At 47.5% G+C, this 25,069-nt stretch overlaps 1 protein-coding gene across 3 annotated transcripts in view; it reads left to right on the forward strand.

The window, feature by feature from the left end:
- The window catches only part of POLK (DNA polymerase kappa), a 146,633-nt gene that overhangs the window by 55,746 nt on the left and 65,818 nt on the right, over positions 1-25,069 (forward strand). The window contains exon 1 of one of the 3 annotated variants that reach the window (XM_056540241.1): positions 22,556-23,087. The exons of 1 other annotated variant lie outside the window; for it this stretch is intronic. The gene's annotated coding sequence lies outside the window, so the exon portion shown is untranslated. Of the gene's footprint in view, positions 1-22,555; positions 23,088-23,724; positions 23,748-25,069 lie in introns of those variants that run through there. One more of the 3 variants, XM_056540236.1, reaches the window with a different exon arrangement.

Genomic DNA, 25,069 nt, shown 5'->3' on the forward strand with positions numbered 1-25,069 from the left:
GCAGGAGGTGGATCCTCTGTGCCAGAGAGGGATTGGCGTGGACCGTGCTAGTGGACCGGTTCTAAGTCACTACTGGTTTTCACCAGAGCCCGCCGCAAAGCGGGATGGTCTTGCTGCGGCGGTAGTGACCAGGTCGTATCCACTAGCAACGGCTCAACCTCTCTGACTGCTGAAGATAGGCGCGGTACAAGGGAGTAGACAGAAGCAAGGTCGGACGTAGCAGAAGGTCGGGGCAGGCAGCAAGGATCGTAGTCAGGGGCAACGGCAGGAGGTCTGGAACACAGGCTAGGAACACACAAGGAAACGCTTTCACTGGCACAATGGCAACAAGATCCGGCGAGGGAGTGCAGGGGAAGTGAGGTATACATAGGGAGTGCACAGGTGAACACACTAATTAGAACCACTTGCGCCAATCAGCGGCGCAGTGGCCCTTTAAATCGCAGAGACCCGGCGCGCGCGCGCCCTAGGGAGCGGGGCCGCGCGCGCCGGGACAGGACCGACGGAGAGCGAGTCAGGTACGGGAGCCGGGGTGCGCATCGCGAGCGGGCGCCACCCGCATCGCGAATCGCATCCCGGCTGGAGGCGGTATCGCAGCGCACCGGGTCAGTGGATCTGACCGGAGCGCTGCAGTAGCGAGAGTGTAGCGAGCGCTCCGGGGAGGAGCGGGGACCCGGAGCGCTCGGCGTAACAGTACCCCCCCCCCCTTGGGTCTCCCCCTCTTCTTAGAGCCTGAGAACCTGAGGAGCAGACTTTTGTCTAGGATATTGTCCTCAGGTTCCCAGGATCTCTCTTCAGGACCACAACCCTCCCAATCGACCAAAAAAAAAGTTTTCCCTCTGACCTTCTTGGAGGCCAGTATCTCCTTTACGGAGAAGATGTCCGAGGAGCCGGAAACAGGAGTGGGAGAAACAAGTTTGGGAGAGAAACGGTTGATGATGAGTGGTTTAAGAAGAGAAACGTGAAAGGCATTAGGAATACGAAGAGAAGGAGGAAGAAGAAGTTTGTAAGAGACAGGATTAATCTGGCACAAAATTTTGAAAGGACCAAGATAGCGTGGTCCCAATTTGTAGCTAGGGACACGGAAGCGGACATATTTAGCGGAGAGCCATACCTTGTCTCCAGGAGAAAAAATGGGGGGAGCTCTTCTTTTCTTATCAGCAAACTTCTTCATGCGTGATGAAGCCTGTAAGAGAGAATTTTGGGTCTCTTTCCATATGGTGGAAAGATCACGAGATATTTCATCCACAGTGGGCAAACCAGAGGGCAAGGGAGTAGGGAGGGGGGGAAGAGGGTGACGGCCGTACACCACGAAAAATGGGGATTTGGAGGAAGATTCAGAGACTCTGAAGTTATACGAGAATTCGGCCCATGGTAGAAGATCTGCCCAGTCATCCTGGCGGGAGGAAACAAAATGCCGTAAATAATCACCCAGGACCTGGTTAATTCTTTCTACTTGCCCATTGGATTGAGGATGATAGGCAGAAGAAAAGTTTAATTTAATCTTGAGTTGTTTACAGAGAGCCCTCCAGAATTTTGACACGAATTGGACGCCTCTGTCCGAGACGATCTGCGTAGGCAACCCGTGAAGACGAAAAATGTGTACAAAAAATTATTTTGCCAACTGAGGCGCTGAAGGGAGACCAGGAAGAGGGATGAAATGTGCCATCTTGGAGAATCGATCAACGACCACCCAAACAACAGTGTTGCCACGGGATGGGGGTAAGTCTGTAATAAAGTCCATACCAATCAGAGACCAAGGCTGTTCGGGGACAGGCAGAGGATGAAGAAGACCAGCGGGCTTCTGGCGAGGAGTCTTATCCCGGGCACAGACAGTGCAGGCTCGCACAAAATCCACAACATCCGTCTCCAGAGTCGGCCACCAATAGAAACGAGAGATGAGTTGCACGGATTTCTTGATGCCCGCATGACCTGCGAGATGGGAGGAGTGACCCCATTTGAGGATTCCGAGGCGTTGGCGTGGAGAGACGAAGGTCTTCCCTGGAGGAGTTTGCCTGATGGAGGCTGGAGAAGTGGAGATCAGGCAGTCAGGAGGAATGATGTGTTGCGGAGAGAGCTCTACTTCCGAGGCATCCGAGGAACGAGAGAGAGCATCGGCCCTAATGTTCTTATCGGCAGGCCGAAAGTGAATTTCAAAATTAAATCGGGCAAAGAACAGAGACCACCTGGCCTGGCGAGGATTCAGCCGTTGGGCAGACTGGAGATAGGAGAGGTTCTAGTGATCGGTGTAAATAATAACTGGAAATCTTGATCCCTCCAGCAGATGCCTCCATTCCTCAAGTGCTAATTTAATGGCTAGTAGCTCTCGATCCCCGATGGAATAGTTCCTCTCCGCCGGAGAGAAGGTACTAGAAAAAAAACCACAAGTAACAGCATGCCCGGAAGAATTTTTTTGTAGAAGGACCGCTCCAGCTCCTACTGAGGAGGCATCAACCTCCAATAGGAAGGGTTTAGATGGGTCAGGTCTGGAGAGCACGGGAGCCGAAGAAAAGGCAGACTTGAGCTGTTTAAAGGCGTCTTCCGCTTGAGGAGGCCATGACTTAGGATTGGCATTCTTTTTGGTTAAAGCCACGATAGGAGCCACAATGGTAGAAAAATGTGGAATAAATTGTCTGTAATAATTGGCGAACCCCAAAAAACGTTGGATAGCACGGAGTCCGGAGGGGCGTGGCCAATCTAAGACGGCAGAGAGTTTGTCTGGATCCATTTGTAGTCCCTGGCCAGAGACCAAGTATCCTAGGAAAGGAAGAGATTGACATTCAAACAGACATTTCTCCATTTTGGCATAAAGTTGATTGTCACAAAGTCTCTGAAGAACCATGCGGACATGCTGGCGGTGTTCTTCTAGGTTGGCAGAAAAAATCAGGATATCGTCCAGATACACAACAACACAGGAATATAAGAGATCACGAAAAATTTCATTAACAAAGTCTTGGAAGACGGCAGGGGCGTTGCACAGGCCAAAGGGCATGACCAGATACTCAAAGTGTCCATCTCTAGTGTTAAATGCCGTTTTCCATTCATCCCCCTCTCTGATGCGGATGAGATTATAAGCACCTCCTAAGTCCAGTTTGGTAAAGATGTGGGCACCTTGGAGGCGATCAAAGAGTTCAGAGATGAGAGGTAGGGGGTAGCGGTTCTTTACCGTGATTTTATTAAGACCGCGGTAGTCAATGCAAGGACGTAGGGAGCCATCTTTTTTGGACACAAAGAAAAATCCGGCTCCGGCAGGAGAGGAGGATTTGCGGATAAAGCCCTTTTTTAAATTTTCCTGGATGTACTCAGACATAGCAAGAGTCTCTGGGGCAGAGAGAGGATAAATTCTGCCCCGGGGTGGAGTAGTGCCCGGGAGGAGGTCAATAGGACAGTCATAAGGCCTGTGAGGAGGTAGAGTCTCAGCTTGTTTTTTGCAAAAAACATCCGCAAAGTCCATATAGGCCTTAGGGAGACCGGTTACAGGGGGAACCACAGGGTCACGGCAAGGAGAACTGGGAACCGGTTTAAGGCAGTCCTTGAAACAAGAGGAACCCCAACTCTTGATCTCCCCAGTGGACCAATCCAGGGTTGGGGAATGGTGTTGAAGCCAGGGTAGTCCGAGGAGAATTTCGGAAGTGCAATTGGGGAGGACCAAAAACTCAATTTTCTCGTGATGAGGTCCGATGCACATTAGGAGGGGCTCCGTGCGGAAACGTATGGTACAGTCCAATCTTTCATTGTTAACACAATTGATGTAGAGGGGTCTGGCGAGACTGGTCACCGGGATGTTGAACCTGTTGATGAGAGAGGCCAAAATAAAATTTCCTGCAGAGCCGGAATCCAAGAAGGCCATAGTAGAGAAGGAGAAGGTAGAGGCAGATATCCGCACAGGCACAGTAAGACGTGGAGAAGCAGAGTTGACATCAAGGACTGTCTCACCTTTGTGCGGAGTCAGCGTACGTCTTTCCAGGCGGGGAGGACGGATAGGACAATCCTTCAGGAAGTGTTCGGTACCGGCACAGTACAGGCAGAGATTCTCCATGCGGCGTCGTGTCCTCTCTTGAGGTGTCAGGCGAGACCGGTCGACCTGCATAGCCTCCACGGCGGGAGGCACAGGAACGGATTGCAGGGGACCAGAGGAGAGAGGAGCCGGGGAGAAAAAACGCCTCGTGCGAACAAAGTCCATATCCTGGCGGAGCTCCTGACGCCTTTCGGAAAAACGCATGTCAATGCGAGTGGCTAGATGAATGAGTTCATGTAGGTTAGCAGGGATTTCTCGTGCGGCCAGAACATCTTTAATGTTGCTGGATAGGCCTTTTTTAAAGGTCGCGCAGAGGGCCTCATTATTCCAGGATAGTTCAGAAGCAAGAGTACGGAATTGTACGGCGTACTCGCCAACGGAAGAATTACCCTGGACCAGGTTCAACAGGGCAGTCTCAGCAGAAGAGGCTCGGGCAGGTTCCTCAAAGACACTTCGAATTTCCGAGAAGAAGGAGTGTACAGAGGCAGTGACGGGGTCATTGCGGTCCCAGAGCGGTGTGGCCCATGACAGAGCTTTTCCAGACAGAAGGCTGACTACGAAAGCCACCTTAGACCTTTCAGTAGGAAACTGGTCCGACATCATCTCCAAGGGCAGGGAACATTGAGAAAGAAAGCCACGGCAAAATTTAGAGTCCCCATCAAATTTATCCGGCAAGGATAGTCGTAGGCCTGAAGCGGCCACTCGCTGCGGAGGAGGTGCAGGAGCTGGCGGAGGAGATGATTGCTGAAGCTGTGGTAGTAGCTGCTGTAGCATCACGGTCAGTTGAGACAGCTGGTGGCCTTGTTGCGCTATCTGTTGTGACTGCTGGGCGACCACCGTGGTGAGGTCGGCGACAACTGGCAGAGGGACTTCAGCGGGATCCATGGCCGGATCTACTGTCACGATGCCGGCTGGCAGGAGGTGGATCCTCTGTGCCAGAGAGGGATTGGCGTGGACCGTGCTAGTGGACCGGTTCTAAGTCACTACTGGTTTTCACCAGAGCCCGCCGCAAAGCGGGATGGTCTTGCTGCGGCGGTAGTGACCAGGTCGTATCCACTAGCAACGGCTCAACCTCTCTGACTGCTGAAGATAGGCGCGGTACAAGGGAGTAGACAGAAGCAAGGTCGGACGTAGCAGAAGGTCGGGGCAGGCAGCAAGGATCGTAGTCAGGGGCAATGGCAGGAGGTCTGGAACACAGGCTAGGAACACACAAGGAAACGCTTTCACTGGCACAATGGCAACAAGATCCGGCGAGGGAGTGCAGGGGAAGTGAGGTATACATAGGGAGTGCACAGGTGAACACACTAATTAGAACCACTTGCGCCAATCAGCGGCGCAGTGGCCCTTTAAATCGCAGAGACCCGGCGCGCGCGCGCCCTAGGGAGCGGGGCCGCGCGCGCCGGGACAGGACCGACGGAGAGCGAGTCAGGTACGGGAGCCGGGGTGCGCATCACGAGCGGGCGCCACCCGCATCGCGAATCGCATCCCGGCTGGAGGCGGTATCGCAGCGCACCGGGTCAGTGGATCTGACCGGAGCGCTGCAGTAGCGAGAGTGTAGCGAGCGCTCCGGGGAGGAGCGGGGACCCGGAGCGCTCGGCGTAACAGTTTGGCAGACTCTAGAAAAGTTAAATTTTTGTGATCAGTGAGGATTGTAACCTGATTCATGGCCCCTTCTAGATAATGTCTCCATTCTTCAAATGCCTATTTGATGGCTAACAACTCTCGATTACCCCTGTCATAGTTCCTTTTTGCAGTAAAGAACATGAGAGAAAGCACATGGACGTGAGTATGGTCCAGTGTTCCCTGTGACAACACTGCTCCTACCCCGTCCTCTGAGGCCTCAATTTCCATTGTGAATGGTTTGCTTAGATCAGGTTGGAGCAATACCAACACAAAGGCAAAACTTCTCCTGAGGTTATAAAAACTGCCAGCGCCTCAGGATACCAATCATTTAGGTCTGCCCCTTTATGGGTAAGATCAGTCAATGGTATAGCAATCACAGAGACATTCTTTATGAATTTTCTGTAGTAGTTGGCAAACCCTAGAAATATCTGCAAGGCTTTTAGCGAGGTGGGTCTCACCCACTCAATCACAGCCTTGACCTTGGCAGGATCCATCTGGTATCTACTAGGTGTTAAAATGTAACACCTCTTTAACAGCAAACTCACATTTCTCAAGTTTGACAAGTAGTTTATTCTGAGGAAGGACCTGCAGGACAGCATGGACATTATTAGTGTGTGAAGACCAGTCAGGAGAATATATGAGAATATCGTCCAGATAGAAAACCATAAATCTCCCTAAAAACTCCCAGAATATGTCGTTAACCAGATTTTGAAACACTGCAGGGGCATTACTCAAACCAAAATGCCCTTCAGGTGTATTAAAGGCAGTTTTCCACTCGTCCCCCTCCTTTAGGCGAATAAGATTGCATGTCCCCCGATAATCAAGCTTTTAAACCAATTTGCACCCTGTATCTGATTAAACAGGTCAGGAGTTAAAGGCAAAACATATTGATTTTTTTTACCTTTATTTGATTCAATCCTCTAATCAATGCAGGGTCTGAGACTACCACTTTTTTAGAGACAAAGAAAAACCCAGCCCCTATGGGGACACCGAGGGTCGAATATGACCTTTCTGTAATCTGGTTTCGATATACTCTTTCATGGCTCCTCTTTTGGGACCCGACAAATTGTAAATACACCTCTTGGGGTATTTAACTCTGAAATAGAGAAATAAAGTCTGGGATTTTGCTCTAAGCCACATTAAGAGAACCAGCACATTTACACCCCCATTGGATCAATTCATGAGAAGTCTAATCAAAAACTGGATTATGGCACTGTAGTCATGGCAACCCTAGGATCATTAGTACGAGAAAGGAAAAAAGGTGACTGGGTCTATGGGGATTACTATAGTGATGTTCTGGTGAGATTGGGTTGGTGGAGTGGTAGGGTGTTGTCAGTGTGTCTGTGTATATGGGACGATGGTTATGGTAGTGTGTTATATATTGTGAATGTGATATGTATGGTAATGAATGTACGAGAGTGTATGGCGGTGTAAGAGATGTGTTGAAAATGTATGACAGTGTGTGTGAGTGTGTGTGTGTATGATGTGTGTATGGCTGAGGCGTGTATGTTAGTGTAGCTGTGATAGAGGTTAGGTGTGATGGGTGAATGTGAAGAGGACAAAGAGAAAAAAGGAGAGAGAAAGAAGGAAAAGTGGAATGATTTGTACTTGGATGCTTAAACAATTTATTTGTTATAAAATGACATACAATATATGGAAAAAAGTGCTGGGCCCTAGCACTTATGTTTTCCAATACACAATAAAAAATAATAATAATCAATAAAAAACAAATTGATATATATAGTACTACACTGATAATACCAAGTCAAATAATTATACCATAGAGTCAGTATTCAATAGTCATAAAGTCAATAGTTCAAAGCACTGGACAGAAGCTCTGCTTCAAGTAACTGATGTTAATATTCACGTATATTGTTCAGTATGTCCCACTGGACCATGTACCCAATTGGCCAATGTACAGTATCGGTGCTGCGACCGAAAAGAAGTTAGTAAGTTATCCACGGTACTGCGACCGTACTTATGCAGTGTCTCCAATGCAAAGGTGAAAGAAACAATCAATTGTAAAGTGAAACAAAGTTATGGATATAGCGGTACTGCGACCGTGGGGACAATCTCGTCCCCTAGAAACAAAGTATTCGATATAGCAATATTGCGGCTGTGATATGAGAAGGATACAAGCCTGTAGTAGTATAGCTGTTGGCGTTGCTGCGACCGCGCTGGATACAGCAGAGCGGGAAAGCCGCAGGATGTACTGCGGTCCTGTGGTGGGACAGACAGAGGAGGCTCCAGCAGTTGCAAATATAGGTAAGCAGATAAGGGGGAGAAGATGTCAGGTACTATGTACCGCTCACCCGGTGCTTCCTGTAGCTTCTGCAGTGTCCATCCTCTCTGCAGGTGAAGAAATTATGCTGTACCGGCCAGCGGTGACCGGAGCTGGTGGTGATGGGCGCGTGTGTGGTCCCGGGCGCGCTAGGATGATTTCCTTGGTCTGTGCTTAGCCTCAGGATTAGATTAGTTGTTGCAGTGCTTGAGAGTAGTAGTGCTTGACTTGGTATGCTAGGACTAGATGCATTTCGGACATGCTAGGTCCATCCTCAGTAGTCTAATGATCTGCTGCCATGATAGGCCTTAAATACAGTCCAAGTACAATTTTGGAGGGAAACAGGGAAACAGAAAAAACAGGGAGGCGGATCCAATTTTGGAAAAACCGGCATGGATCCAGGCTCAGGATAGAGAAATGGTGGGAATAGTAGGCAAAGAGAATAGGAAGTAAAGATACACAAAAAAAAAAAAAAAAAGGTGAGATAAGAATAATGTATGTTACATGAGGAGGTATAGTAAAAGTGTACATGTGGATGTTCTGTTGGTTTTTGGGAATATTGATAATATATAATGAATATATAATGATAATTCCAGTATAGTAGGATATTATTTTCTCTGTGGGGGATGTGTAGACGATAAGTATGAAAATAGATAAGTTATGTGTGGGGGAGTATAGCTGTAGTATAGAGAAGATATATAGAGTACACCCACACAAGACTATCAAAAATACCCATCTACATATTTATTATATTTATTTTGATTATGTCTGCTCAGATCATAATACACCATTGAATACAATTCATTATATATTATCAATATTCCCAAAAAACAACAGAACATCCACATATACACTTTTACTATACCTCCTCATGTAACATACATTATTTTTATCTCACCTTTTTTTTTTTTTTTTGTGTGTATCTTTACTTCCTATTCTCTTTGCCTACTATTCCCACCATTTCTTTATCCTGAGCCTGGATCCATGCCGGTTTTTCCAAAATATGATCCGCCTCCCTGTTTTTTCTGTTTCCCTCCAAAATTGTACTTGGACTGTATTTAAGGCCCATCATGGCAGCAGATCATTAGACTACTGAGGATGGACCTAGCAGGTCCGAAACGCGTCTAGTCCTAGCATACCAAGTCAAGCACTACTACTCTCAAGCACTGCAACAACTAATCTAACCCTGAGGCTAAGCACAGACCAAGGAAATCATCCTAGCACGCCCGGGACTACACACGCGCCCATCACCACCAGCTCGGGTCACCGCTGGCCGGTACAGCATAATTTCTTCACCTGCAGAGAGGATGGACACTGCAGAAGCTACAGGAAGCACCGGGTGAGCGGTACATAGTACCTGACATCTTCTCCCCCTTATCTGCTTACCTATATTTGCAACTGCTGGAGCCTCCTCTGTCTGTCCCACCACGGTACCGCAGTACATCCTGCGGCTTTCCCGCTCTGCTGTATTCAGCACGGTCGCAGCACCACCAACAGCTATACTACTACAGGCTTGTATCCTTCTCATATCACAGCCGCAATATTGCTATATCAAATACTTTGTTTCTAGGGGACGAGATTGTCCCCACGGTCGCAGTACCGCTATATCCATAACTTTGTTTCACTTTACAATTGATTGTTTCTTTCACCTTTGCATTGGAGACACTGCATAAGTACGGTCGCAGTACCGTGGATAACTTACTAACTTCTTTTCGGTCGCAGCACCGATACTGTGCATTGGCCAATTGGGTACATGGTCCAGTGGGACATACTGGACAATATACGTGAATATTAACATCAGTTACTTGAGAAGCAGAGCTTCTGTTCAGTGCTTTGAACTATTGGCTTTATGGCTATTGAATACTGACTCTATGGTATAATTATTTGACTTAGTATTATCAGTGTAGTACTATATATATCAATTTGTTTTTTATTGATTATTATTATTTTTTATTGTGTATTGGAAAACATAAGTGCTAGGGCCCAGCACTTTTTTCCATATATTGTATGTCATTTTATAACAAATAAATTGTTTAAGCATCCAAATACAAATCATTCCACTTTTCCTTCTTTCTCTCTCCTTTTTTCTCTTTGTCCTCTTCACATTCACCCATCACACCTAACCTCTATCACAGCTACACTAACATACACGCCTCAGCCATACACACATCATACACACACTCACACACACTGTCATACATTTTCAACGCATCTCATACACCGCCATACACTCTAGTACATTCATTACCATACATATCACATTCACAATATATAACACTCTACCATAACCATCATCCCATATACACAGACACACTGACAACACCCTACCACTCCACCAACCCAATCTCACCAGAACATCACTATAGTAATCCCCATAGACCTAGAGAACCAGTCACCTTTTTTCCTTTCTCGTACTAATTGCCATTTGGGTATATAGGAGATTATACCTTGACTGAAGTTCTCGGTCACCACAAACAGAGTACATCTCACAAACCTATTTTTTCTTTACCAACCCTAGGATCATATCAACTGATAGATCCTTTAACACAAAAAATGATATCCTCTCAAAATGTAGAGAACAGACCAGTAGACCCACCTCAGGAGTAACCAGGGACACCGTACCTTCAGACGGGGGGAGGGGGGGGGATATTATCTACTCCAGCAATGGGTATAGAGGAATATCAAGCGGCCTTATAAAATTCAAATTCACAAGTTACCTGCAGCACCTGAATCCGCAAACACTAAACCAGACACTGATTTTTCAGTAAAATTCACTTGAATTGGCAAAAATAGGTTAGAATAGTTGTTAGGAAATACCTGTGCGCCTGAATAGTCTCTCCTGAAACTACTCAGGCGCTGGAGTTTTCCTGGCTCCTGTCTAGGACAGGACTATATCGCATGACCTGGATCCCCACAGTAGAAGCATAAGCCCTGATTAGCCCACAGCTTCTTTTTCTGTGAAGAAAGTTTACCCAATTGCATGGGTTCCTTCGAGGTGACAGAGGGGAAAGCAAAGTCAGAAACAGAAAAGTGAGACATAGGGGTATCAGAGCATTCACGCCACCTTTCTCTCCTTCGGTCCAGGTGAACAGCCAGCATCATTGCCAGTTCTATTGAGTCGGGTGGAGGGTAACTAATTAAAAAGTCCTTGAGTCTGTCTGTCAAGCCCAGTCTGAACTTACACCTAAGTGCTGGATCATACCATCCAGAAGCCACACACCATTTTGGAAACTCAGCACAATAAACTTCTGCAGTATTACATCCGTGTTTTAAAATAGTCAGCTTACTCTCTGCAAAAGCCAAATGTTCGAGTTCATCATAGAGCAGACTGAGTGAGGCTCAGCCACTCATCCACTGAACTGAGTTCAGGAGCGGATGGGGAAGACAGAATACCCACTCCTGGGGATCTCCTTGCAATAAAGACTTAACTATACCAACCCACTGAGACTCCATAGTAGGGAGTATAATTTACAACTCTCCCGATATACAAAAAATAATTTGTGGTCACCAGAAAATCTGTCAGGCAACTTGATTTTAGGCTCAGTTGTTATAGAGGTAAAAATCTCTGGAAGTTGACCACGGCTGTCTGCTGAGGCTGAACATGTTCAGCAAGTGTTTGAACAAGATGGGGTGAAACCCTGCATTTGTTCCACCAATGCTGTCATGGCATCCATATCAGCAGTGAATAAATGCAGGAGAAAACTGTTTGGGTTTGTGAAAATGTCACGTATGGGCAGGGAACAGTGAAGCTAGAGCTGGGCGATATGACCAAAAATGTGTATCACGGTATTTTTGTAACTTATGGCTGTTCCACAGTATATAACCGTATTTCTCCCCCCCCCCCCCCCAATCATGTGACCCGCGAGCGCTGTTCTGCTTCTCCCCCCCCCCCCCAATTAATTATCAGCCCAGCGCTGTGCTGTCCCCATCGGGGAACTAATCCCATGTCACTAGAAAGCGCTGCCTTTCTCGTCCTCCTGTTTGTTGCGGGCCACCGGTGCTGGAAATCTGTACTGTACGCTGTATCCCTATGCCCGGGCTGCAAAAGATAAACAAAGTAAACTTTAACTCACCTCCCGTTGGCCCGGTACCGGCCTCACCTGCTTCCAGGGGACGGGAACGTCGGAGAGCCGTCAGCCTATCAGTGGTCGCAGCGATGTTACGCCTCGGCCGGTGATAAGCTGAGCCCACTGTCATGTAAGGAGCCGGCCGGCTTCTTACATGACAGTGCGCTCAAACTATCACTGGCCGAGGTGGAACATTGCTGCGGCTGCTGATAGACTGACGGCTCTCCAACGGGGGAAGGTGAGCTAAAGTTTATTTTGTTTAACTTTTGCAGCCCGGGCATAGGGATACAGCGTACAGTACAGAGTTCCAGCACCGGCGGCCCGCAACAAACAGGAGGACGAGGAGGGCAGCGCTTTCGGGTGACATGTGATTAGTTCCCCGATGGGGACAGCGCAGCACTGGGCTGATAATTAATTGGGGGGGGGGTGAGAAGCAGAACAGCGCTCACGGGTGACATATGTTTAGTTCCCCAATGTGGGGACAGCGCAGCACCGGGCTGATAATTAATTGGGGGGAGAGGGTTGAAGCAGAACAGCGCTTGCGGGTCACATATGATTAGTTCCCCGATGTGAGGACAGCGCAGCGCTGGGCTGATAATTCATTCATTTCCGAGGGGGAGGGGCCCAACCGGTATTGCAATATGGGAAAAATTCATATCGTGCAGGACAAAAATTTTGGTATTCGGTATGAATCGGTATACCGCCCAGCACTAAGTGAAGCCATAACTCAGTCACAGCCACTGTGCCTACCTATTGCCTATCCGCCCTAAATGATGGATCGACAACCAAGATGACAAACCCTCCCTGCTAAGTGCTAGGGCAGCGTTTTCAAAATAATAAAATACAAAAACAGTAGGAGTCGGGAAACAGCTGGAGGCACACAATCTAACAGAGATACACTAAGACACACACGGTCAAATCAAAGTCAGTCTAGCTGAGGTCTGTACCAGAAAATAGCACAGTACAGGAATGCAGAGCAAGAGAAGAGTCAAGGAAAAAGCCAAAGATCAATAACAAGCAGGTATCCAGTAAGTAGAGGTATTAGCTAAGGTATAACCTTTCACAGACAATAAAATGATCACTGCTTCTAGCTAGTAACTAGACAACCCAAGACATACAGGGTAGTGAAACCTGACATGATGGACCAGCTGCAATTGGGATGGCATTTTTTGGTCACAGAACAGGGGTTCGCTCCCACAGATTTACATTAGGGCCATTTTGTCATATCATTGCTCAGTACTAGGGATCGATCGATTATCGGTTTGGCCGATATTATCGGCCGATAATCACGATTTTGGGCATTATCGGTATCGGCAATTACCTTGCCGATAAGCCGATAATGCCCTGCCCCCCGCAATCGCCCCCCCCCCCCCCCCCGACCCGCCAGTTGATTTAAAAAAAAAAAGGTTTTCCAGAGGAGTACCCCTTTAACCCCTTAACGACGCAGGACGTATATTTACGTCCTGCGCCGGCTCCCGCGATATGAAGCATCATATCGCGTGGGTCCCGGCGCTAATCAACGGCCGGGACCCGCGGCTAATACCACACATCGCCGATCGCGGCGATGTGCGGTATTAACCCTTTAGAAGCGGCGGTCAAAGCTGACCGCCGCTTCTAAAGTGAAACTGAAAGTATCCCGGCTGCTCAGTCGGGCTGTTCGGGACTGCCGCGGTGAAATCGCGGTGAAATTATTTTGCGACAGAAGATAGTAACGGAAGAAATAGTTCATGAACATGAACTTTTTCAGACAGAACTTCATACGGATGTTTAAAAATGGAGAATTTTGTAGTGTGAAAGGGGCCTTCCGTTTGTATCCGTTATTGTTCAGTTAATAAAGCAAAAAAAAATATTTTGGTTCTTAGCATCCTTAGAAGTAAAAACGAATAAAAAAACGGATTGAAAAAACAGATGCCAACGGATGACATTAAAGGCTCATCCGTTTTCCATAGACTTCAATGTTAAATTTACTGTATCAGTTTTTTCTTCCATTGTTTTGACAGGAGAAAAAAATACTGCATGTACCGTCTTTTCTCCCATAAAAAAAAAAAAAAAAGGAAATTATCGCAGACGGTGCAAACGGATGTGAAAGGATTGTAAACAAAATCCGAGAGAATGCCCATTTTGATTGGTCGGTTCTTCCAGGTATTGACACATTTTGCAGATCTGGACTATCCTTAGCATTGTATGTTGAGGCTGGTTTCAAGTTACAATGGTCCACAAAAGACCATTGTATGTTGAAAATATAGTATGTTGAGGTTTTTGTAAAGTTGAGGGATCACTGTATATGCATTTTCCTGGTGATTTCATTGATTGCTGTATATGTATTTTCTTGGTGATTTCAGTGATTACTCCATAAGCATTTTCCTGGTGATTTCAGCGATTGTTCTATAAGCATTTTCTTGTTGATTTCTGTGATTGCTATATTAGCATTTTTCTGGTGATTTCAGTGATTGCTGTATAAGTATTTTCCTGGTGATTTAATAATTGTTCTATAAGTATTTTCCTGGTAATTTCAGTTATTGCTCTATAAGCATTTTCCTGGTGATTTCAGTGATTGCTTGATAAGCATCTTCCTGGTGATTTCAGTGATTGTTCTATAAGTATTTTCCTGGTTATTTCAGTGATTGCTCTACAGGCATTTTCCTGGTGATTTCAGTGATTGCTATATTAGCATTTTCCTAGTGATTTCAATGATTGTTCTATAAGCATTTTCCTGGTGATTTCAGTGATTGTTATAATAGCATTTTCCTAGTGATTTCAGTGATTGTTCTATAAGCATTTTCTAGGCGATTTCAGTGATTGTTGTATAAGTATTTTCCTGGTGATTTCAGTGATTGCATTATAAGCATTTTCCTGGTGATTTCAGTGACTGTTCTATAAGCATTTTTCTGGTGATTTCAGTGATTGCGTTATAAGCATTTTCCTGGTGATTTCAGTGATTGTTCTATAAGCATTTTCCTGGTAATTTGCATTTTCCTGTTGATTTCAGTGATTGCTATATTAGCATTTTCCAGGTAATTTCAGTCATTGCTGTTTAAGTGTTTTCCTGGTGATTTCAGTGATTGCTGTATGAGTATTTTCCTGGTGATTTCAGTGATTGCTGTATGAGCATTTTCCAGGTAATTTCAGTCATTGCTGTATAAGTGTTTTCCTGGTGATTTCAGTGATTGCTGTATGAGCATTTTCCTGCTGATTTCAGTGATTGCTGTATGAGCATTTTCCTGGTTATTTCAGTGATTGCGTTATAAGCATTTTCCTGGTGATTTCAGTGATTGCTATATTAGCATTTTCCAGGTAATTTCAGTCATTGCTGTATACGTGTTTTCCTGGTGATTTCAGTGATTGCTGTATGAGCATTTTCCTGCTGATTTCAGTGATTGCTATATGAGCATTTTCCTGCTGATTTCAGTGATTGCTATATTAGCATTTTCCAGGTAATTTCAGTCATTGCTGTATAAGTGTTTTCCTGGTGATTTCAGTGATTGCTGTATAAGTGTTTTCCTGGTGATTTCAGTGATTGCTGTATGAGTATTTTCCTGGTTATTTCAGTGATTGCGTTATAAGCATTTTCCTGCTGATTTCAGTGATTGCTATATTAGCATTTTCCAGGTAATTTCAGTCATTGCTGTATAAGCATTTTCCTGGTGATTTCAGTGATTGCTATATTAGCATTTTCCAGGTAATTTCAGTCATTGCTGTATAAGTGTTTTCCTGGTGATTTCAGTGATTGCTGTATGAGCATTTTCCTACTGATTTCAGTGATTGCTGTATAAGCATATTCCTGCTGATTTCAGTGATTGCTATATTAGCATTTTCCAGGTAATTTCAGTCATTGCTGTATAAGTGTTTTCCTGGTGATTTCAGTGATTGCTGTATAAGTGTTTTCCTGGTGATTTCAGTGATTGCTGTATGAGTATTTTCCTGGTGATTTCAGTGATTGCTATATTAGCATTTTCCAGGTAATTTCAGTCATTGCTGTATACAGTGGCGTTGCGACCCGGGTGCGGGGGGTGCGGCCCGCACCGGGTGACACCAACCTAATGGGGTGACACCAAGACGCTCCGCAGCACCCACACCCCCTCCCCAGCTACACTGACACCCCCCTATGTGCCCGACCGGCCTCCCATCCGTCAGCAACCCCCCCTGTGCTGTGTGTGCGGTGCGCCCGTCCGTTAGCAACCCCCCCCCCATTTCAGTGCGCCCGTCCGTCATCACGCCCCCCCCCCCCCTCTCACCTTCACCAGTACTGTGCCCGGCCTCCACTCCCACGTCTGCGCCGGCCTGACGTCACACCGCATGGCCGCGCAGGGGGACGTCAGTTACGTCACTCGCATTGCGCCCGGTGAGAAGGATCGCTGCGCTGGATGGGTGAGTATGTGTGTCTGTCTCTATCTATATTTGTGTGTGTGACTCTGTGTGTGTGTGTGTGTGACTGTGTGTGTTTGTGTGACTCTCTGAGTGTGTGTGTGACTCTGTGTATTTGTGTGACTCTGTGTGTGACTGTGTGTTTGTGTGACTCTGTGTGTGTGTGTGTGTGTGACTCTGTGTGTGACTCTGTGTGTGTGTGACTCTGTGACTCTGTGTGTCTGTCTGTGAGTGTGTGTCTCTCTGACTGTGTGTGTTTGTGTGTGTGTCTCTCTGTGTTGTATGTGTTTTTTTTTTTATGTGTGTGTGTGTGTGTGTGTGGGGAGACTTTGACGCATTGTGGGGAACCTGCAAGGGAACCTGCGGCCTAATGTGGGGAGTCTATGCTACCTAATGTGGGGAGTCTATGCTTCCTAATGTGGGGAGTCTATGCTACCTAATGTGCGGAGTATATGCTACCTAATGTGCGGAGTCTATGATACCTAATGTGCGGAGTCTATGCTACCTAATGTGGGGAGTCTATGCTAGCTAATGTGGGGAATCTGTGCTACCGAATGTGGGGAAACTGCTACCTAATGTGGTGAATCTGTGCTACCTAATATGGGGAAATTGCTACCTAATGTGGGGTAACTGGTACCTACCTAATGTGGGGAAACTGGTACCAAATGTGGGGAATCTATGCTGCCTAATGTGGGGAAAAGATGCTACCTAATGTGGGGAAAAGATGCTACCTAATGTGGGGAAACTGCTACCTACCTAATGTGGGGGAACTGCTGCCTACCTAATGCTCCCCCCCCTGGCAGTAGCACCCTCATCATCCGCCAGCAACTACCCTCCCCCCCCCCAGCAGCACCTCCATCAGCAGATCCTGATGGTGGATGATGGCGGTGCTCCTGCCAGGAGGATGATCCTGCCGATGGATGATGGGGGTGATACTGCCAGGGGGGATGGCCAGTAGCACCCTCATCATCCTTCAGCAACACCCCCCCCCAGTAGTAGCACCCCGATCATCCACTAGCAACACCACCAATACCCCCCTCCCGTGGTAATAGCATCAGCTAACGGATGTTGAGGGGTGTTACTGCGGTTGTGGTATTATATTCAGAGGGTGCACTGTATGGCAACGTTATATTCAGAGGGCGCAGTTTGTGGTAGTGTTATATTCAGAGGGCACAGTGGGTGGTAGTATTATATTCAGAGGGCGCAGTTTGTGGTAGTATTATTAGAGATGAGCGAACTTACAGTAAATTCGATTCGTCACGAACTTGTCGGCTCAGCAGTTGATGACTTATCCTGCGTAAATTAGTTCAGCCTTCAGGTGCTCCGGTGGGCTGGAAAAGGTGGATACATTCATGTTACGCCTAGCGCTCCGGGTCCCCGCTCCTCCCCGGAGCGCTCACGGCGTCTCCTTCCCTGCAGCTCCCCGGTCAGTTCCGCTGACCGGGAGCGCTGCTCTGTCCTGGCCGTTGGGGATGCGATTCGCACAGCGGGACGCGCCCGCTCGCGAATCGCATCCCAGGTCACTTACCCGTTCCCGTCCCCTGCTGTCATGTGCTGGCGCGCGCGGCTCCGCTCTCTAGGGCGCGCGCGCGCCAGCTCCCTGAGACTTAAAGGGCCAGTGCACCAATGATTGGTGCCTGGCCCAATTAGCTTAATTGGTTCCCACCTGTTCCCTGGCTATATCTAGTCTCCTCCCTAGCACTCCCTTGCCGGATCTTGTTGCCTTAGTGCCAGTGAAAGCGTTCCTTGTGTGTTTAATAGCCTGTGTACCAGTACCCTTGCTATCTCCCCTGACTACGAACCTTGCCGCCTGCCCCCGACCTTCTGCTACGTCCGACCTTGCTACTGCCTACTCCCTTGTACCTCGCCTTTCTTCAGTATCTTCAGCAGCCAGAGAGGTGAGCCGTTGCTAGTGGATACGACCTGGTCACTACCGCCGCAGCAAGACCATCCCGCTTTGCGGCGGGCTCTGGTGAAAACCTGTAGTGGCTTAGAACCGGTCCACTAGCGCGGCCCTCACCAATCCCTCTCTGGCACAGAGGATCCACCTCCTGCCAGCCGGCATCGTGACAGTAGATCCGGCCATGGATCCCGCTGAAGTTCCTCTGCCAGCTGCCGCCGACCTCCCTTCATTGGTCGCCCGACAAGAGCACCAGCTGTCGTACTTGACCACCATGCTACAGCAGCTCCAGTCACAGCAACAGCAGCAACAGTCACAGCTACAGCAAGTTCAGTCTCAGCTACAGCAGCAACAACCATCTCCTCCGCCAGCTCCTGCTCCCCTTCCGCAGCGACTGGCCACTCCTAGCCTCCGCCTGTCTTTGCCAGACAAATTTAATGGGGACTCTAAGTTTTGCCGTGGCTTCCTTTCGCAATGCTCTCTGCACTTGGAGATGATGTCGGACCTGTTTCCTACTGAAAGGTCTAAGGTGGCTTTCGTAGTCAGCCTTCTGTCCGGAAAAGCCCTGTCATGGGCCACACCGCTCTGGGACCGCAATGACCCCGTCACTGCCTCTGTACACTCCTTCTTCTCGGAAATCCGAAGTGTCTTTGAGGAACCTGCCCGAGCCTCTTCTGCTGAGACTGCCCTGTTGAACCTGGTCCAGGGTAATTCTTCCGTTGGCGAGTATGCCGTACAGTTCCGTACACTTGCTTCAGAATTGTCCTGGAATAATGAGGCCCTCTGCGCGACCTTCAAAAAAGGCCTATCCAGCAACATTAAAGATGTTCTGGCCGCACGAGAGACTCCTGCTAGCCTGCATGAACTCATTCATCTAGCCACTCGCATTGACATGCGTTTTTCTGAGAGGCATCAAGAGCTCCGCCAGGAAAAAGACTTAGATCTCTGGCCACCTCTCCCACAGTCTCCACTGCAATCTGCGCCTAGGCCTCCCGCCGAGGAGGCCATGCAAGTGGATCGGTCTCGCCTGACCCTGGAAGAGAGGAATCGCCGTAAGGAAGAGAATCTTTGTCTGTACTGTGCCAGTACTGAACATTTTCTGGTGGATTGCCCAATCCGTCCTCCACGTCTGGGAAACGCACGCTCGCACTCAGCTCTCGTGGGTGTGGCGTCTCTTGATGCCAAGTCGGCTTCTCCACGTCTCACGGTACCTGTTCGGATTTCCACTTCAGCCAGCTCTCCCCTCTCAGCCGTGGCCTGCCTGGACTCTGGAGCTTCTGGGAATTTTGTTCGGGACTCCTTTGTGAATAAATTCCGTATTCCGGTGACCCGTCTTGTCAAGCCACTCCACATTTCCGCGGTCAACGGAGCCAGGTTGGACTGTACCATACGTTTCCGCACGGAGCCCCTTCTTATGAGCATCGGATCTCATCACGAGAGGATTGAACTTTTGGTCCTCCCCAATTGCACCTCGGAGATTCTCCTTGGACTTCCCTGGCTTCAACTTCATTCCCCAACCCTGGATTGGTCCACTGGGGAGATCAAGAGTTGGGGGTCCTCTTGTTCCAAGAACTGTCTAAAACCGGTTCCCAGTAACCCTTGCCGTAACTCTGTGGTTCCTCCTGTACCCGGTCCCCCTAAGGTCATTAAGGACTCTGCCTGCCACAGGAAATGCCCTTCCCCCCCTCCCAGTTCCATCAGGCAAGCTTCTGTGTCCCCTCATGGCCCTCGTCCTGGTGTCACACTGCCCCGTGCCAGGTCCCGCCCTCTGCCCTCTCTCCCCATTCCTACTCCTGCGGTTCTGCCTGCCGTTGAGGAATCCCTCCATCCTTTCCCGGTGTCCTCATCCCAGGGGAGGCAGTTACCCGATAAAGAGAAGGGGAGACCTAAGGGGGGGGGTACTGTTACGCCTAGCGCTCCGGGTCCCCGCTCCTCCCCGGAGCGCTCACGGCGTCTCCTTCCCTGCAGCTCCCCGGTCAGTTCCGCTGACCGGGAGCGCTGCTCTGTCCTGGCCGTTGGGGATGCGATTCGCACAGCGGGACGCGCCCGCTCGCGAATCGCATCCCAGGTCACTTACCCGTTCCCGTCCCCTGCTGTCATGTGCTGGCGCGCGCGGCTCCGCTCTCTAGGGCGCGCGCGCGCCAGCTCCCTGAGACTTAAAGGGCCAGTGCACCAATGATTGGTGCCTGGCCCAATTAGCTTAATTGGTTCCCACCTGTTCCCTGGCTATATCTAGTCTCCTCCCTAGCACTCCCTTGCCGGATCTTGTTGCCTTAGTGCCAGTGAAAGCGTTCCTTGTGTGTTTAATAGCCTGTGTACCAGTACCCTTGCTATCTCCCCTGACTACGAACCTTGCCGCCTGCCCCCGACCTTCTGCTACGTCCGACCTTGCTACTGCCTACTCCCTTGTACCTCGCCTTTCTTCAGTATCTTCAGCAGCCAGAGAGGTGAGCCGTTGCTAGTGGATACGACCTGGTCACTACCGCCGCAGCAAGACCATCCCGCTTTGCGGCGGGCTCTGGTGAAAACCTGTAGTGGCTTAGAACCGGTCCACTAGCGCGGCCCTCACCAATCCCTCTCTGGCACAGAGGATCCACCTCCTGCCAGCCGGCATCGTGACAATTCATAGGAAAGATTCTCCTAGGACAATATCCACCTTTTCCAGCCCACGGGAGCACCTGAAAGCTGAACTAATTTATGCAGGAAAAGCCATCAACTGCCGAGCCGATAAGTTTGTGAAGAGTTGAATTTACTGTAGTTTGCTCATCTCTAAGTATTATATTCAGAGGGCGCAGTGGGTGGTAGTAATATATTCAGAGTGTACAGTATGTGTTGGTATTATATTCAGAGGGTACAGTATGTGATAGTATTATATTCAGGGGTACAGTATGTGATAGTATTATATTCAGGGGTACAGTATGTGGCAGATTTATATTCAGAGGGTACAGTATATGGTAGTATTATATTCAGAGGGTACAGTATGTGATAGTATTATATTCAGGGGTACAGTATGTGGCAGATTTATATTCAAAGTGTACAGTATGTGATGGTATATTCAGAATGTACAGTGTGTGGTATTATTATATTCAGTGGGTACGGTGTATGGAAGGTTTATAATCAAAGAGTATAGTGTATAGTAGTATTATATTTAGAGGATACAGTGTCTGGCAGGTTTATAATAATAATTGTTTTCATATAGAGGATGAGAATGCGCTGACATAGTGAGGAGACGTCTGGGCGTCACATTCTACAGACAGAAGTTTTAGCTGGACCAGGCGGTATGTACCATCTGAATTAGATAAGGGAAGACTATAGAGAAGACGTCACTGATATCATTGTACATTCTCCTCTCTATGTCCTATCAGAGCTGTAGTCGCTTGTCAGTTCTACAGTTATGGTCAGTGAAACTACAACTCCCAGCATGGCCTCACCACTGCATAAAGGGGTACATTTTTTTTAATCAACTGGTGCTACAAAGTTAAACAGATTTGTAAATTACTTCTATTTAAAAATCTTAATCCTTCCAGTACTTATTAGCTGCTGTATAAGCGATTCACAGGAAGTTATTTTATTTTTTAATTTCTTTTCTGTCTGACCACAGTGCTCTGTGCTGACACCTCTGTCCATGTTAAGAACTGTCCATAGTAGGAGCAAATCCCCATAGCAAACCTATCCTGCTCTGGACAGTTCCTGACATGGACAGATGTGTCAGCAAATAGCACTGTGGTCAGATTGGAAAGAACTACGCAACTTCCTGTGGAGCATACACCAGCTTATAAGTACTGTAAGTATAAAGATTTTAAATAGAAGTAATTTAAAAATCTGTTTAACTTTCTGGCACCAGTTGATATAAAAGTAAATGTTTTCCAGTGGAGTACCCCTGTAAGTAATTCTGGGAGCTGTATATTTAAATGGTGAAAACTTCTTTAACACTTTCCCATTCTGTGGCAACTGGTATATCTGATTATTATACTGGAATTTCTCACAATGCGCTACAACAGTGGTGTCTGTCACAACAGGCTAAAAACTTACTGGGGGGAGGGGGGAGGTATGGGGGTGACACCATTTTCTACCGCACCGGGTGACACCAACCCTAGCAACGCCACTGGCTGTATAAGCATTTTCCTGGTGATTTCAGTGATTGCTATATTAGCATTTTTCAGGTAATTTCAGTCATTGCTGTATAAGCATTTTCCTGCTGATTTCAGTGATTGCTGTATGAGCAGTTTCTTGCTGATTTCAGTGATTGCTGTATGAGTATTTTCTTGCTGATTTCAGTGATTGCTGTATGAGCATTTTCCTGCTGATTTCAGTGATTGCTGTATGAGTAGTTTCTTGCTGATTTCAGTGATTGCTGTATGAGCAGTTTCTTGCTGATTTCAGTGATTGCTGTATGAGCAGTTTCTTGCTGATTTCAGTGATTGCTGTATGAGCAGTTTCTTGCTGATTTCAGTGATTGCTGTATGAGCATTTTCCTGGCTGATCTAAGTAATTGCTATATTAGCATTTTCTTGGTCACTGTACTTTGTGTCACAGTCCCCATTAGAGATAACACACAGTAAAGAAAACATAATGATGGTGAAGCAGCAGAAAATGTTCTGCCCCATAGGGTAAATCCTGATGTGAACTATGGCCGTGATCTCCAGCACTGAGCTCTGTCTAATGTACACACTGCTCTCACATCTCCTCATCACAGATGGCGGCTGCTTCCTCTATGGGAGGAGCTGGGATCCAGGAAGAGGAACAGACTGTATTGTGAGGAGGGGGAGCTCCGGACTGTGTGTGAATGGAGGGAAACATAAAAGTGAAGCCATACCATAAATCACCTACACTGGGGTAAGTGATGTAACGTACAGGGGGCGATACCATGTGGAGCAGTAAGGAGGGGTGCTCAGTATGTCACTACATGGTATACAAAGCTGTCACCAGCCCCGACCATTACACATAGTACTGTCCAGACTTGTCCCTGCTACCTGTCTATGATAAATATCATCTTATATCTGCAGTCTTGGGCACTCTAGCTATTCTAAAACTACAAGTCCCAGCATACCCTGACAAGCTGCAGGTGGCAGGGCATGCTGGGACTTGTAGTTTCACAACAGCTGAGGTTGCAGGTCATTGTTTCAAAAACTACAGCTCCCAGCATGCCTGGACAGCTACAGGTTGCAGGTCATTGCTGCCATGAATTCCAGCGTGCCTTTAGCTTCGTGTTTCCTAACCAGGGTGCCTCCAGCTGTTGCAAAACTACAACTCCCATCATGCCCGGACAGCCAAAGGCTGTCCGGGCATGCTGGGAGTTGTAGTTTTGCAACAGCTGGAGGCACCCTGGTTGGGAAAGACTGCTTTAGCTGTTGCAAAACTACAACTGCCAGCAAGCCCAGACAGCTCTAGTCTTTCAGCAGCTGGAGGCACCCTATCGGGAAAACACTGCATTGTGTTCTGACTTTGTGCTGCTGTGTATGACAGATCCTGAAGCTGTTGATGGCGTAGGGATAGGTATTTGGATATTTAGGCAATTTTTTAGTTTTTGTTTGTTTTTGCATAATTTTTTGCAACCGCCCCACTTTGTCCAGGGTTTACAGAAATCCACGTGTGTGCTACATCAACAACAATTATACCACCATTTAGAAATATAGAAAATATTTTCAGTCTCAGGTATGTCTGTGCCAAATCTGAAAAGATTTAACTTACCCTTAGGCTGCTTTCCCACTATGAAAAGTACCCGTTATATAACGTCCGTTATAAAATAGCGGGCGATCGCGGGGTTAAACGGCCATTAGAAAATCCCTAACGGACGTTAGAAAATTCCATTATAGTCTATGGGATTTTTCTAATAGCCGTTTTAACCCGTTATCGGACGTTATTTTGTGACGGTCGATATATAACGTCCGTTATTAATAACGGGCGATAACGGGTTAAAACGGCTATTAGAAAAATCCCATAGACTATAATGGGATTTTTTAACGTCCGTTAGGGTTTTTCTAATGGCTATTTTATAACGGTACTTTTCATAGTGTGAAAGCAGCCTTACAGTCCACTTACTAATGAGGGATAAATGCACCGGCGTGCTGTCTGATTCGCTTAGGGCATTTGTATGGTTATGGCGCTGCAGTATTTTTGCGCTGGTCTTTGAAAACTTATGACTACAGCAATAGAGCAGCCTGCAGCACTATATACACACTCCCCCCCTCCATGTATCTCTATGGTAGAGCCGGAGATACCCAAATGCTGTATCTCTGGCACACCCATAGAGATACGTGGAGGGGGCATTCAGCCGCCACTTCATGTAGGGGTTGACACCTTTTAGTTCCTGGGGACTGCTATGGTGCTGTCCAGGAGATCACAGAGGAGGTACAGGGGATAAGTGTTCCTGCACCAGAGTAATCCTTTAACAATGGAGGTCTTAGCGCTACTGTGAGTAGAGCCTGAGGCCTTGTGCACACGGCGGAGTTCAGTGGAAAAATTCTGCTTGGAAATTCCGTTGCAGCAGAGTCCCATTGTTTTTAATGGAATTCTGCTACACCATGCACAGAATTTACACTCCAGAAACAAATGTCGCAGAAATTTAAATGTCAATCCTTTCTGTGGAATCCTCTCAAAAATGCATTGCCATCTATGGAGATGGCGTATTTCCAAATGGTCCTAGCGGTGGAACCTTCGGTCTGCGGAATGTCTCCCGGAAATCTTTGAAACTCTGATATCTCAGGGCTGGAGGGGTCAATTAACCCCTTAAGGACGCAGGGTTTTTCGTTTTTGCATTTAAATTTTTTCCTTATCACGTTCAAAAAATAACGCATTCAAATTTTCACTTAAAATTC

Source organism: Hyla sarda, chromosome 1, assembly GCF_029499605.1.
Source record: "Hyla sarda isolate aHylSar1 chromosome 1, aHylSar1.hap1, whole genome shotgun sequence".
In the NCBI taxonomy this organism is placed as follows: Eukaryota; Metazoa; Chordata; class Amphibia; order Anura; family Hylidae; genus Hyla; species Hyla sarda.